Source organism: Toxorhynchites rutilus, chromosome 3 (genome assembly GCF_029784135.1).
Source record: "Toxorhynchites rutilus septentrionalis strain SRP chromosome 3, ASM2978413v1, whole genome shotgun sequence".
NCBI lineage: Eukaryota > Metazoa > Arthropoda > Insecta > Diptera > Culicidae > Toxorhynchites > Toxorhynchites rutilus.
In genome coordinates this window covers 230,345,171-230,357,530 of record NC_073746.1, presented here as the reverse complement: position 1 = coordinate 230,357,530, position 12,360 = coordinate 230,345,171, and the positions used below count along the sequence as shown (strand labels likewise).

Sequence of the window (12,360 nt, the reverse complement as noted above, 5' to 3'; positions counted from 1 at the left end):
GGGTACAATCGCAGCTGTTCATTGAGTGATCTTCTAATCTGCACTTTGAAATTATTATTTACCTCAAAATTTCCATACTTATACCAAAACTCGACATTATAATATCAGATTATTTTCAGACACAGTTCTCGTGCGAGATTTTTCATCCACTTGCAAATATCATTTTTCTCCGTTACATGGAATAAACGTTCGACACAGAAAATGTGATAGAATGAAGACAGCCCTAAATCGGACAATGTCTTTCTCGAGTTTTGCTCTTATCAACACATTCGGCGATCCATTTTTATTTATACAGATATAAGACGATAGAGGAGTACGTTTTATCACATTGAAATTCATTTCCACTTTCGAATGAAGATCAATTTCGTTACCGCAAACATCAAATGGACTAACAACGCTTGTGAATATGTAATTGTAGAGCACATGCGAATTGAATTTTTCTAATTTTCCCATTTTCCTTCAGAGTGTTCCCAAAGTTCTCAATTTTCATGTTTGGTTGAAGTATGTACATTATTTTTATGGGACCCCCTCTTCTTTCCAGAGGAGGAAGGGGTGTCATACCATCATAGAAACATTTCTCGTATTCAAAAACCCTCACATCCCAAATATGGCCCGATTTGCTTGATTAGTTCTGGAGTTGTGCAGAAATTTGTGTTTCGTTTGTATGGGAGCCCCCTTTAAAGAATGGGAACTACCATTGTAACGTTTATCGATCTCTAAAACCTCCATGTGCCAAAATTGGCTGGTTTGTATGGTATTTATTGCACCCTATACCCTCCACATGCCAAATTTCGTTTCATTTGCTTGATTAATTCTCGAGTAAGGTGTAAGGCTTAGAGGGGGAGGTGGAGTGTCTAGCCACCATAGAAACATTTATTGTACCCTAAAACCTCCATATGCCTAATTTGGTTGCTTGAATAGTTCTCGAGTAATGCAGAAATTTTTATGGTAGCACTCCCTAAGAAAGGGGGGGGAGGGGTTTCGAACTATCATAAGAACATTCCCCGACCTCAAAAACCCCTTCATATCAATTTTCATGTCGTCACTGCCATCCTCAACGAGTGGAATCCAGCCAGTAATCCAGAATTAAGACCAGTTGAGGAATGCTGTACTTGACGAACAAAAAACATATGCAATTTATTCTCTTACATTATGCACACGGAACATACTTTTTCATATTATTCTTAAATCGATAAGTAAAGTATTTCATATCAATATATTTTTTTATTCAAAATGTTTCTGATCTTTAATTAAATTCAATTAAAATGCTACGAATATCGTTCCCATTTTTTCGTTTTTCCAGTGTCTGAATAATCACTGTAGCTCACATTCTAACCATCGGAATGCAACACAGATGACATCAAAGAGTCTTCCCGCTACTTCGAGTGATACAGCTGCTGAAATTATTAAGGCTTCCCGAACCACGGAAAAGCTTAAAAATTTCCTCACAATATAATCGCAATGTGGTCGTGTCGGATAAGAAATGCTTTTGAAGCGTTACAGAAAAGTTAATTTATTCATGGTTACCATGATTCCGGTAACTATATGTCGAGATTGTAGGAAGTTGCGAATCAGTTGAGACAGTCGAGTATGCACGGTTGGGTGTTGAAAAAGCAAACCATTTGTCATGACAATTGCCATGCGTAAATGCGAAAACAGAATAGAAACATACGGTATGAGGCATGATGTCGACGCCAACCTCTCTCAGTTTCTATTCTGTTTTCGCATTTTCGCATGACAATTGTCATGACAAATGGTTTGCTTGATGTTGAAGGTATACTTAGCTTGAAGACTCTTCTCCAGTTAGTTAAACCATCGAGAACAGATGTTAGACCTAGGCACTCATTCGACCATCCGACTACAGAAATGATCAGTTGTAAACAAGCGCTTACCTTTCGTGGAGTAAGAGAGAAAACACCCAAACTGAATGTAATAAACGCTTCAATTACCTTCGAGTAAATAAGGATCACGTTAGGCTCATCGCGATTATTGACAACCACACACAGCATATGTTTAGTACCGTCATCCGGAGGCAAATTGATCACTGGGGTGAAATTGATCAAAAGTACTATCGAGATATGAGAAAGGTATAACTACACCTTTAGGTGAATTAAATCAGATTTGGAATACTCCTTTCCTGGTTCATATTACACTGAAGAAGTACACAGTTGTATGCTATTGGCGGTGCAGAAAATACATGAAATTAAGGTGGTCCAAAAAAATAATTATAATTAAAATAAATAAAAAATAACCAATAAAAAAAATCAACATGCTTCTCCCAAAGAGATCCTGCTATGCGAGGAATAGTTCATCGTATAAATCAAACATTCTCATGCATCTTTGAAGACCCAATGATGCTGAAAATGGAACACCAAAGGATTGCTACATTATTCCGCTCACGCCTGTATCAAATTTCAAGCAACTTTCCTTCCGACTACCACCCGATTAACGGGCAAAGAAGTGACGGAATTTACTCGTATCACCCTCCTAATCTTCCGCCCACCATTCACCCTGTTGATCATTTCATCTCTCCGTCGATCTCGGCTTGTCATCATTCAATTAACCATATGGTTAGAAAACGACGGAGTGGGACAACGGAAATAATTTTTTTACCATCACGTTCCGAGCAGATCGATTCGATGAAAGAAATACGATTTGCCGTTTTCTGTCGGCGATGGTTTATTTTTATTGTGTACGCTTCCATAATCCGCCCGCATTTCCTTTTCGAGAGGCATCCAACCCGTAAATCGTCGGAAGGATGACCGTTTCCTTTCCCTGCGGCCTTTCCGGACATTTCTAGGAGGAGTTGGTCATTTCAACAAAAAGTTTTCCGATTTATCGGTTTACGAAATTAGATTCCCATCAACGATTTCGACTCCGAGAGCGTAAGGCAAGCATCGGAGGGGTTGGTTCTGTCCGTACGACCCATTTTCTTTTTTGTAACTGGCAAGGATACTGCTTCATTCTGGTTTGTCAATAAACTTCCCGTACCATAGGTGGAGGCTGGGAGGGAGGATGCCTGATTTTGTTACACTTTCCATTGTGGAATGATGGCTTGCGAAAAATGTGGAATGACAGAAGATCTTCTGATAAATTTAGCAATCCGAATCAACTTTCCACGAGCCACTTTTGCTGTGATAAAGAGTTTACCTAAATTATGTACTAAAGAAAAAGTGTTTGAGAATGATTGTTTCTCACTTCATAGAATAGAATTAGATGTTGGTAGAAATACAACGAAGATTGAAAATCTGTCTTTGGGAATTTGTTAGAGAACACGTATAGGTGAGATGATAAGTCGATATATGTTCCGAACGAAGGTAAATAAGTGATGAACCCTAATGAAAAATCTTGTTGTGCAGTATCGGATCTGCCGATCATAAGATGCACGACGACGCATATTACGACAGTTCATGTTCACGAAAACGTTTATGGATGGAATATTTTTTTGAATTGCAACATTCTTTTTCCCTTCGGATTTCATCACACACGACTTTTGATGAACAGAACGGCTTGTAACGAACTTCCACCACTGAAAAAGGAACACTTCCAAAGCATACTTTTGTCAACACATTACAGAACCTAAAGTTTCAGTATTAGTCTGTATCATACAAATACGACCTTCAACGTGATATTATGTTATTATGCAAAAACCAATAATATTGATTTAGAAAAAGATTCTCGGTAGTATTCATTATTTCAGATTACTCCAAAAAATATAGGAATGTGATAAATTTTCATTTGTGACGATGACATTAGATATCATAAGTGTAATGTATTCATTGTAGTCTTAAATCCTCTGATTCCAATTTTGGTTCCATTTGCTCTATTAATTCTCGAGTTATGCGGAAATTTGTATTTTGTTTGTATGGGAGTTCTCTCGCCACTTTCAGAAGAGGAAAGAGTGGAGGCGATCTGGCGTAGTGGTAACATCCATGCCTCTCACGCTAAAGGTCACGAGTTCAATTCTCACTCCCGAAGTAAAAAGTGACAAACCAGCCAAATGAGTTGAAAATCACTATAATACAGATAAAAAAAAAGAAGAGGAAAGTACGTCAAACCATCAGAGAAACATTTCTCGTACCCAAAAACCCTCACATGCTAAATTTGTCTCCATTTGCTTGGTTAGTTATGCAGATATTTGTGTTTCATTTTTATGGCATGTTGTTCAACGTTCGAAAAAGTTGAGGTATTCAAATATCCGGGTGTATTATTCGATGGAAAAATCAAATGGAAAGAACACAATACTAAGTTGAGTTCAAAACTTGATCAAGTGACGGGTGTCACCAGGAGAATTGCGGATCTCGTACCTCTAGAAACGAAACAGAATCTGTACTTCACCTTATTTCGTAGCCACCTCACGTACGGTATATTAGTATGGAGCTGAGGTTTTTTCACATAACATATTCTGAAATCAGAGAGGTGTTTTTTTTTAGTTTTTGAGTTATGATTTTTCAAAGAAAATTGTTCGAAAAACTAATTTCCCCCTTTTTCTCCACCACAAAAATTCATAACTTTTGAACTACTGGAACGGTTCAGATGATCGATATATCAAATTGAAGCTTATGAATTCTTTGAAAACATTTAAACACTTTCGCGAAAAATTTGAATTTTCATTTTTGTAATTATTGATTGAGTTAGTTTTCCATAGTTTTCTCGGTTATAGACATAGGGCGCTATATTTTTTTATATTTTATATGGAATGCAGAAGTTTTTTTTTACATTATATATCCGGAAATCAGAGAGTTGTTATTTATCGTTTTTCAGTCGTTATTTTGCAAATTTAACAAGTTTTAAGTCTTCGTTCAAACTTCCTACGAGACTAAACTAGACCTATGCGACTCTTCCCGTGATATTTTTTGCAAAAAATGTTAGCTTATTGACAATTTAATATGTCGATCAACTAAATCGGTTCAGTATTTCAAATGTTATGAATTTTGGCAGAGTCATTTTTGGATAAAAGGAGGAAATGATTTTACGGACCACCGGTTGACTTTGAAAAATCATGTCTCAAAAACGAAAAAAAGAATCTCCTTTCTCGAGTTTTGCGCATATCGAGACATGTTGTAAAAATCATCAGCTTCATATCAAAATATACAAAAATATAGCGCCCTCTAGTCCAAAGTCATGAAAAATAAACCACTACAAGCAATAATTACGAAAATGAAATCCATTTTTTGCATGTCTTTTTGCTAGCCTTTAAAGCTCATTGACTTCAATTTGAATGGTTCAAAAGTTATGATTTTTTTGGGAGAAAATGGAAAAATTATCTTTTGGACCACCCCAAAATAGAACCATAATAAAAAATAATAACCACCATAATAAAAAAAAATTCAAAATAAGGGTCTAATGTTTTGCGATAAAGAACAAAATTACAACTTTGGACGAAAATCTGATAACCACTATATCGGCAATAGCAATGTTTTTTCTTCCACTTTCACACCAGCCGTTGTCGAACTTATGTTGAAAGTTTTCGCTTTTCACAACTCAACCGCGACGTACAATGTTTAAAATGAATGATGGTCGGCATTTGGGAACATTCAGTAGAATCTACCGAGGTTTCAAAAGCTATTCACAAAATGAGTTTCTATTCTCGCACAGTTCGGTAGTTTAAAACTCAAGTCGATGCACAAACTGACGATGTCGATTTAATCAAAATTCAAAGGCAAACTTTGACTGACCAACTTTATACTTTTTCAGCTTGATTGAAAATTGGAACGAGAATATTAGCGGATTATTTCAGATTCATATACATCATATACCATGGAACAAGGTTCCATGGTAAGTCGGTGGAACTAATAATACAACTAACACTTTCTGATGAGTTTTTCATTTCAATGATGTAGGCTATGGAAAAATCTGGAATTGAAACAGGGGCATTCCTCGAGGTTATTTCCACATCATTATGTGTAGCAAGCATCTTGAGTGCACAGGGGCACACGAACAGTTGAAACAAGCCGCTCGAGAAGGCTCATCGGAGCGTGGGAGAATCCTTTACCACCTGCAGCAATCCTCCCTCGTAAGGTACGCTTCCATCGTAGAATGGCAGATACTTATTATGAGCTTACTTTATATGGAGAGCCAGCGTGATATTGTGTAATTGTGTTACCAACGATGAAACTTTCATCGCTTTCCATGCACATAAATTGCCTAGTGTCAAATTCACTTACGAAGTTTCATTTTGTTGATAGTTGTAATGAGTTTGCATGGGCAGAGAAGACGTGTTGGTAATATAGAACGAGATAATTATATTAAATTACAAGTATTTCCATGAGATTAATAGTGAATTAATTGCGTCTGGAGAGGTACCATGCGCGAATAGAATTTCGGAATACTGTAGGTTGTTGCGAAGAGAATGCTTGTTACCTATGTAGGCAAGATGGATTGAATCATGATGCAGAGCTGCGATTTGTCGTGAGAATCAAGTGATGGTACTCACACAAAGATAATCAACAAATTTTGTACTGCGATTATCTTTGGTGACCATCCCAAAGTCAGTCCAATAGTGTGAGAAGAGTATTATCACAACACTAACGCATGGTGAACTTCTACTTGACGGTAGAAATCCGAGCTCCTTGGTGAGTGTCCTGTCGCTGAAATGCCAGAATAGTGCGACACTCAAAAGTCTAGCTGATGGTTTGGTGTTTGGCGATATTCACAACATTCGCCTCTTTGTGTTCGTTCTTCGTGACTAGGGATGCCAGATGTGAATATACAGTTTCATTTTAAATACAATTTGAAGAATATTGTGTTTTCAGACATGTATTTTCTTTTCAACTTTTCAGGGGGCCTTAACGTTTTTAGCGGCACTTCGCCGACTCTACGTAGTAATACACGTGTCATTTGTATTAATACTTAGTTTGTGGAATAACACGTCTTGCGTATCCCCTCTATTCCGGCTCCCGATCGGGTTTGAAATTAGAAAAATGATGCATTTTGTAACCCGTTCGACTTCGATTTTTTTACCAAATTTGTTTCTCATCATTGCAAGGATACTAAATCTACAGACATGTTCGCAATTTTACTGATATTTAATGTCCTGTCTATCCTGTTGCAAACTTATATTTTCAGTTGCAGACTGTAGGGATATGGTATTTCTTCTCTTTATGACTTGATTTCCTGCGCTTAAAACCCCTTTTTTCAAACATTACTTTGTTATTCTCGCGGTTACAAAAGTATCTGCATCTCAGATTTCATCAACATTTCAGATTTTTGTTGAAGATTTTCAAAAAAATCATCTGTCATCTCTGGAGGTGATGCATTTACTCTGACAAAGGCCAACACGAAAACAACAAGTCATCAAGTATTTTTGTATTATACATCAAATATTTTTGTGTACAATGGCTCTCTGAGTTGACCGCTACCGATCGCGCCAGCTGTCCAAACTGGACTACCACAAAACGCAAGTTGCGCATCTGATTAATCTTCGCTCCCAGGGAGACTTCCCGCATCTCATGTTATACGATCCTTCCGGGCCAGTAAGAAAACTCGCATCATGTATCTGCTGTGGAAACTTTACCAACCGGGCGTGGGGCTAGGCAATGAAATAATAAACTTCACAACGCCCTCGAACCGGAAGGTGGAAATCAGTATCATCAGCAGTAATTACCACATCGAGTTGAATTCATCGGTTACCGGGATATATGACAGGGTGGTCCTGTCGGATTTGATCAATCAAATTTATCCCAGCGGGTAGAGTGAATATGACTCTCGTCTTGTCCGTGGTGAATTAGCTGATGCGCTGAGAAGAACCATTGAAAAGTATATGTCTAGGTGCAGATTGATTTTGTGCGCCAATTCTACTTCACGGGTTATTCCCGCGGTGAGAAGTCGTTGCTTGGGAATAAGGGGGCCGGCTCTATCTTAGGAGGATATTCTTAAAATTTTGAATGTAATATTGTGATTTGTTTGTTTGTTGAATGTAACAACACTATTTACATTTCAGCACATTCCTTTGGAGAAAAGACTTACGCTATCCTCATGCTGGAAGCTTGCAAGGTACAACAGTAACCGTTCACGGTCAACTAAGAAGTACCGGAAATTGACTGGCAAATATTCCATAGAGAAACCGCCAATCAGATTGTCCTCGAACAAAGTCCACAGAAGATGGAGGGGGTGAGCGAACGGCTATACGAGCTGCTATTTCAAGGCGTTCTATCGAATGTTATAATCTGTGGATTGGTACCGAGTCTGGTTAAAAATTGCGATATGAGTCTGAAGACGCAAACATTGAATTTTGCCGGGCATTATGAACACTGGATGCAGCAAGGAAGCAAACATATATTCCATCTGGACGTGTTCGTGACGCAGTTTGTAACACTGTATAAGAAGTTTCTCAATAAAGCCTAAATGGAAGTGGATGATTTTTGAGCGATTCTTTGAGATCGCAATTTTCTTTCGTTTTATAAAAAAATGAAATTTTCGTGTTCATCTCACGTTTATTAACTAAACTTCAATAGTTCTGGTAAGGCTTAACTCTAAATAAAAAAAAACGCCTTGTCGGTTTTCAATCGGATCATTTTCATGATCCGCAAATAATTATGAAATGGTAAATTTATCAATTTATTTAAATACCATTTCATTCAAATAATGGTTTTGAATGCACCATGTTTATTTTATTTAACATGGTGCATTCAAATTCAAATTATATTAAATTATATTTAATTTAACTTTTAAAATTATGACACCATAATCTTTTTTATTATAAATGTTTGTTCATTTTAACTGCAAGAAATAAATACTCGAATACTGAAAGACAATTGTTCGAATGAATCGACTATTTACAAATGGCCCCACGATTAAACGATAATCGAATAAACGAAAAATTTAGACATCTCTGACAATAACAACAACTTCTACTTCAACAAACAAATCCAAACCAAGGAAAGTGAAGTGGAAGGTAAAACGTAATGACAGAATTGCCGTTCGGACGTATCCCGTAAGTTTGAATTTATTTACATAGATGGTATCCAAACAACACTAAACATTGGCTACAGTTTCGTCGGCACAGTTGATTGCCGTTATGAACCAGCACAAAAAACAAAGCTACAAATTATGCACCATATCGGTACCACGATCAAAGCATTCCCTGAATAAATCATATCACATTAGCCGAGCCAGCTGGCGGAAGCTTATGCATAAAGGTTACTAGGTTACTATTTTCAACGACAACTGTTTATTTATTATACTGCTTCAAATACCTTCGACGAAATCAAATGTAACCATACCAACGTAAGTAATAACATGAACAAATCCAAACCTTTCGTCTTGCCATTCCTCATACGTCTTTTCTAAATAGTGTAAATTACGAGCCACCTGTTAACTCTACCTTCTTGATCTAAACAACCGTCGCGATTGTCAATAATGATTGGAACTGTCTGATCACTCACATTTCTACCTAAGACAAGACCAGACAACTGGCTTCTTACTCTTCTTCGTCGTCCAAAAACGAAGCCATGACATGAAGATGCCAGAGCTGCCAAATATTATAAAATATCGGATTTTTCAAATTTCTATTTTAATGAATCGTAACATTTGGTTGGTGCGAATTCAATGATTATTGCATATTTTCAAATAGACAATCTCAAAAATATGCTTTAAAAGGATAAAATAAGTCTTTTAAATACCCATATCTATAATATAATCGTTTCCAAAACAAATTTGGGATTTTTTTTTTAGCAAATAAATCTAATCTGACAACCGTTACAGCGTTATGCAGATTCTCATTGTCTGAACCAAAACATTCTATCTTATTATATGAGCAGGAATACAACCAAAACAACGTTAGGAAGCCATTTTATTCATACAAAACGTAATTCAAAAATAAAAATGAAGTGTAAAGCCTTAAATTGTGAGCGAAGGACGGATACTCATCCTGAGTATAAATTTTATCGGTTCCCTCAAGACAAAAATATTCGGAAAGAATGGATTCGATTTTGCGTGAACAGTGAATTAGAAGTTCCATTCTTTGAAATCAAATCAAGCACAAGAATATGTAGCGTAAGTATTAAAAACTAATTCTAAAACATATCCTAATACTAGTATATATACAGGCTCATTTTGTTGATGGGAAATACAATGAAAATGGAGTTACGAAAATTCCGACCTTAGCTGCATCCGCGAATGAGGAATGGGAAGAGATACAAAGTATTGAGAACAATTATGATTTGGTTGACGTATATGAAGGAGATAAACAACTACAGGAAGAAATATTTCGTTTGAAACATCAAATTTCCAAGCTGAAAAGGTAGTGTGTCAAAAAATATGTTATTTTCTAATATTTTATATTGATGTAACCGTTAATAGAATTGTAAAACAATGGAAGAAAAAATGCGGATATCTGACCTCGAGAATTCGTGGAAAACAACCCTTGAAGAAGCTTTTCAGAGAAGATCAAATTAAGCTATTAACAGGAGAGGTTAAAAAAGTGAAACGTTGGTCCAATGAAACGATTACGGAAAATTTACAAATTCGGTTTGCATGTCAAGGTGGATACGACAAGCTTATTCAAAAAGGCTTCCCGTTCCCATCCACGAGGACTCTACTACGCCAAATTGAAGGAGTTCGTTTCAGTCCTGGTATGTAATTATAATCATATGTCTCATCGCATGTTAATATATGAAATGATATTTTGTAGGTATTCTTGAAGATATATTCGAGCTGCTACAACATAAAGTCTCCACAATGTCGGTTGAAGAAAAGGACTGCGGATTGGTTCTAGACGAAATGAGCATAGACGCGGCAAATGAGTTTTGCCAAAATACGAAGCAGTTTGTTGGAACAACAACGCTTCCTATGTCCCAAACTTTAGCCTGTAAAGCTTTGGTATTCATGCTAGTTGGAATCGCAGCGCGCTGGAAACAGGTGGTTGCTTTCGAGTACACCGGCAACTCTATACAAAAAGAGTTTTTGAAGAATGCTGTATTGTCTGCAGTTTCAAGAGCAGAGGGAATCAGTTTGCGTGTCCATTTTATAACAACAGATTCCGGGTCCGAAAACCAGCGCATGTGGAAGGATTTGGGGATCGATATTCGTCGCAAAAATGAGACATTAAATGCTGCGATACCTCATCCAAACGCTGAGAACAGAATGCTAGAGATCATACCCGATCCCGTACACGTATTTAAAAATACAGTACATGGCTGGTTGAACAATGTCTACCTGAAAGTTCCGGATTGGTATGTTCGTGAAAAAAAGCTAACATCCAATATTGTTCATCGAGACCATTTAACCACAATCGTGAACTCCGAAATAAACAACACGTTGCGGCTTTGTCACAGACTAACGGCCTCGGATGTGTGCTTTGACAACAGAACATCTTCAATAGATAAAATGAAAGTATGCAACGCAACAAAATATTGCAACAGGACGGTGGCTGCAGCATTGAAGTTTCATGCGGAAATACGAGAATTACCGGAGCTTCTTACTACCGCATGCTTCATAGAAGACTTTGCTCGATGGTTCGAGCTTATCAATAATAGGGCAGAAGAAAAAGTATTTTGTTTGAATGATCCTATGAAATATGACGAGGATATCGCTCATCTGAAGACCATGGTGCGGTTAATGTATGATCTCCAAGTAGGACACGGACATTGGAAACCATGGCAAACAAGTGTAATCGTTTGCACGAATGCAATTGTGAGGTTGACAGATCGGCTTTTGCATGAAGGACACCCACAAATATTTACATCGCGGTTCGTCCAAGATTGTCTGGAGAGTCTTTTCTCATTGATTCTTGCAAAGCAACGACGCCCAACTCCATTGCAATTCAGCAATAACTTGAAAATTGTGACTCTTTCGCAATACATGACCGTAGTACCGAATGCTTCGTATACAGCCGATACACAACAACATCTTATTGGATTGATAGATTTGCTATCAAAGCGGCGTGAAGAATGTTCAGCCCAGAAATTGATGGACAATGAAGCAGCATCGACATCATATCGAATTTCAGCTTCATCTAATTCTAGTGATAATGTGGATGATATGAATATTGAATTCGGCTATGAGTACACCGTCGATGAAGCGAAAACTTTTCTCGACAGAACAGAACAAAATTCGTTGTTCTATATAGCTGGTTTCATCATCAAAAAAATTATTCAGCGGGAAAGAACATGTCAGCAGTGTAACAAGAGATTGGTAGTCAGCAAAACACAACCTAGATTGTATCAACCGTCTCTTTTTTCATATTTGCGAGCTACAGCTTCTAACTCTCCCATCTGCATAGTGAATGATGAGACTTTTAATTTCTTCTTAGCAATGGAAATTCTATTCCGAAATATGAAATCGCATTTGGAACCTAACGAAGCTGATTTGCCGAAGAAAATGGCAGGAGAAATGTATGTTTTGCCATCCACTTTATTC

General features: G+C 37.2%; 1 protein-coding gene and 1 pseudogene across 1 annotated transcript in view; one reads left to right on the top strand and one right to left on the bottom strand.

Moving 5' to 3' along the window:
* LOC129775748 (dopamine receptor 2) overlaps nt 1-12,360 on the bottom strand; it is a 347,010-nt gene that overhangs the window by 232,608 nt on the left and 102,042 nt on the right. The gene's annotated exons all lie outside the window — the stretch shown is intronic.
* LOC129775749 (replication factor C subunit 3-like) lies at nt 7,338-8,367 on the top strand (annotated as a pseudogene).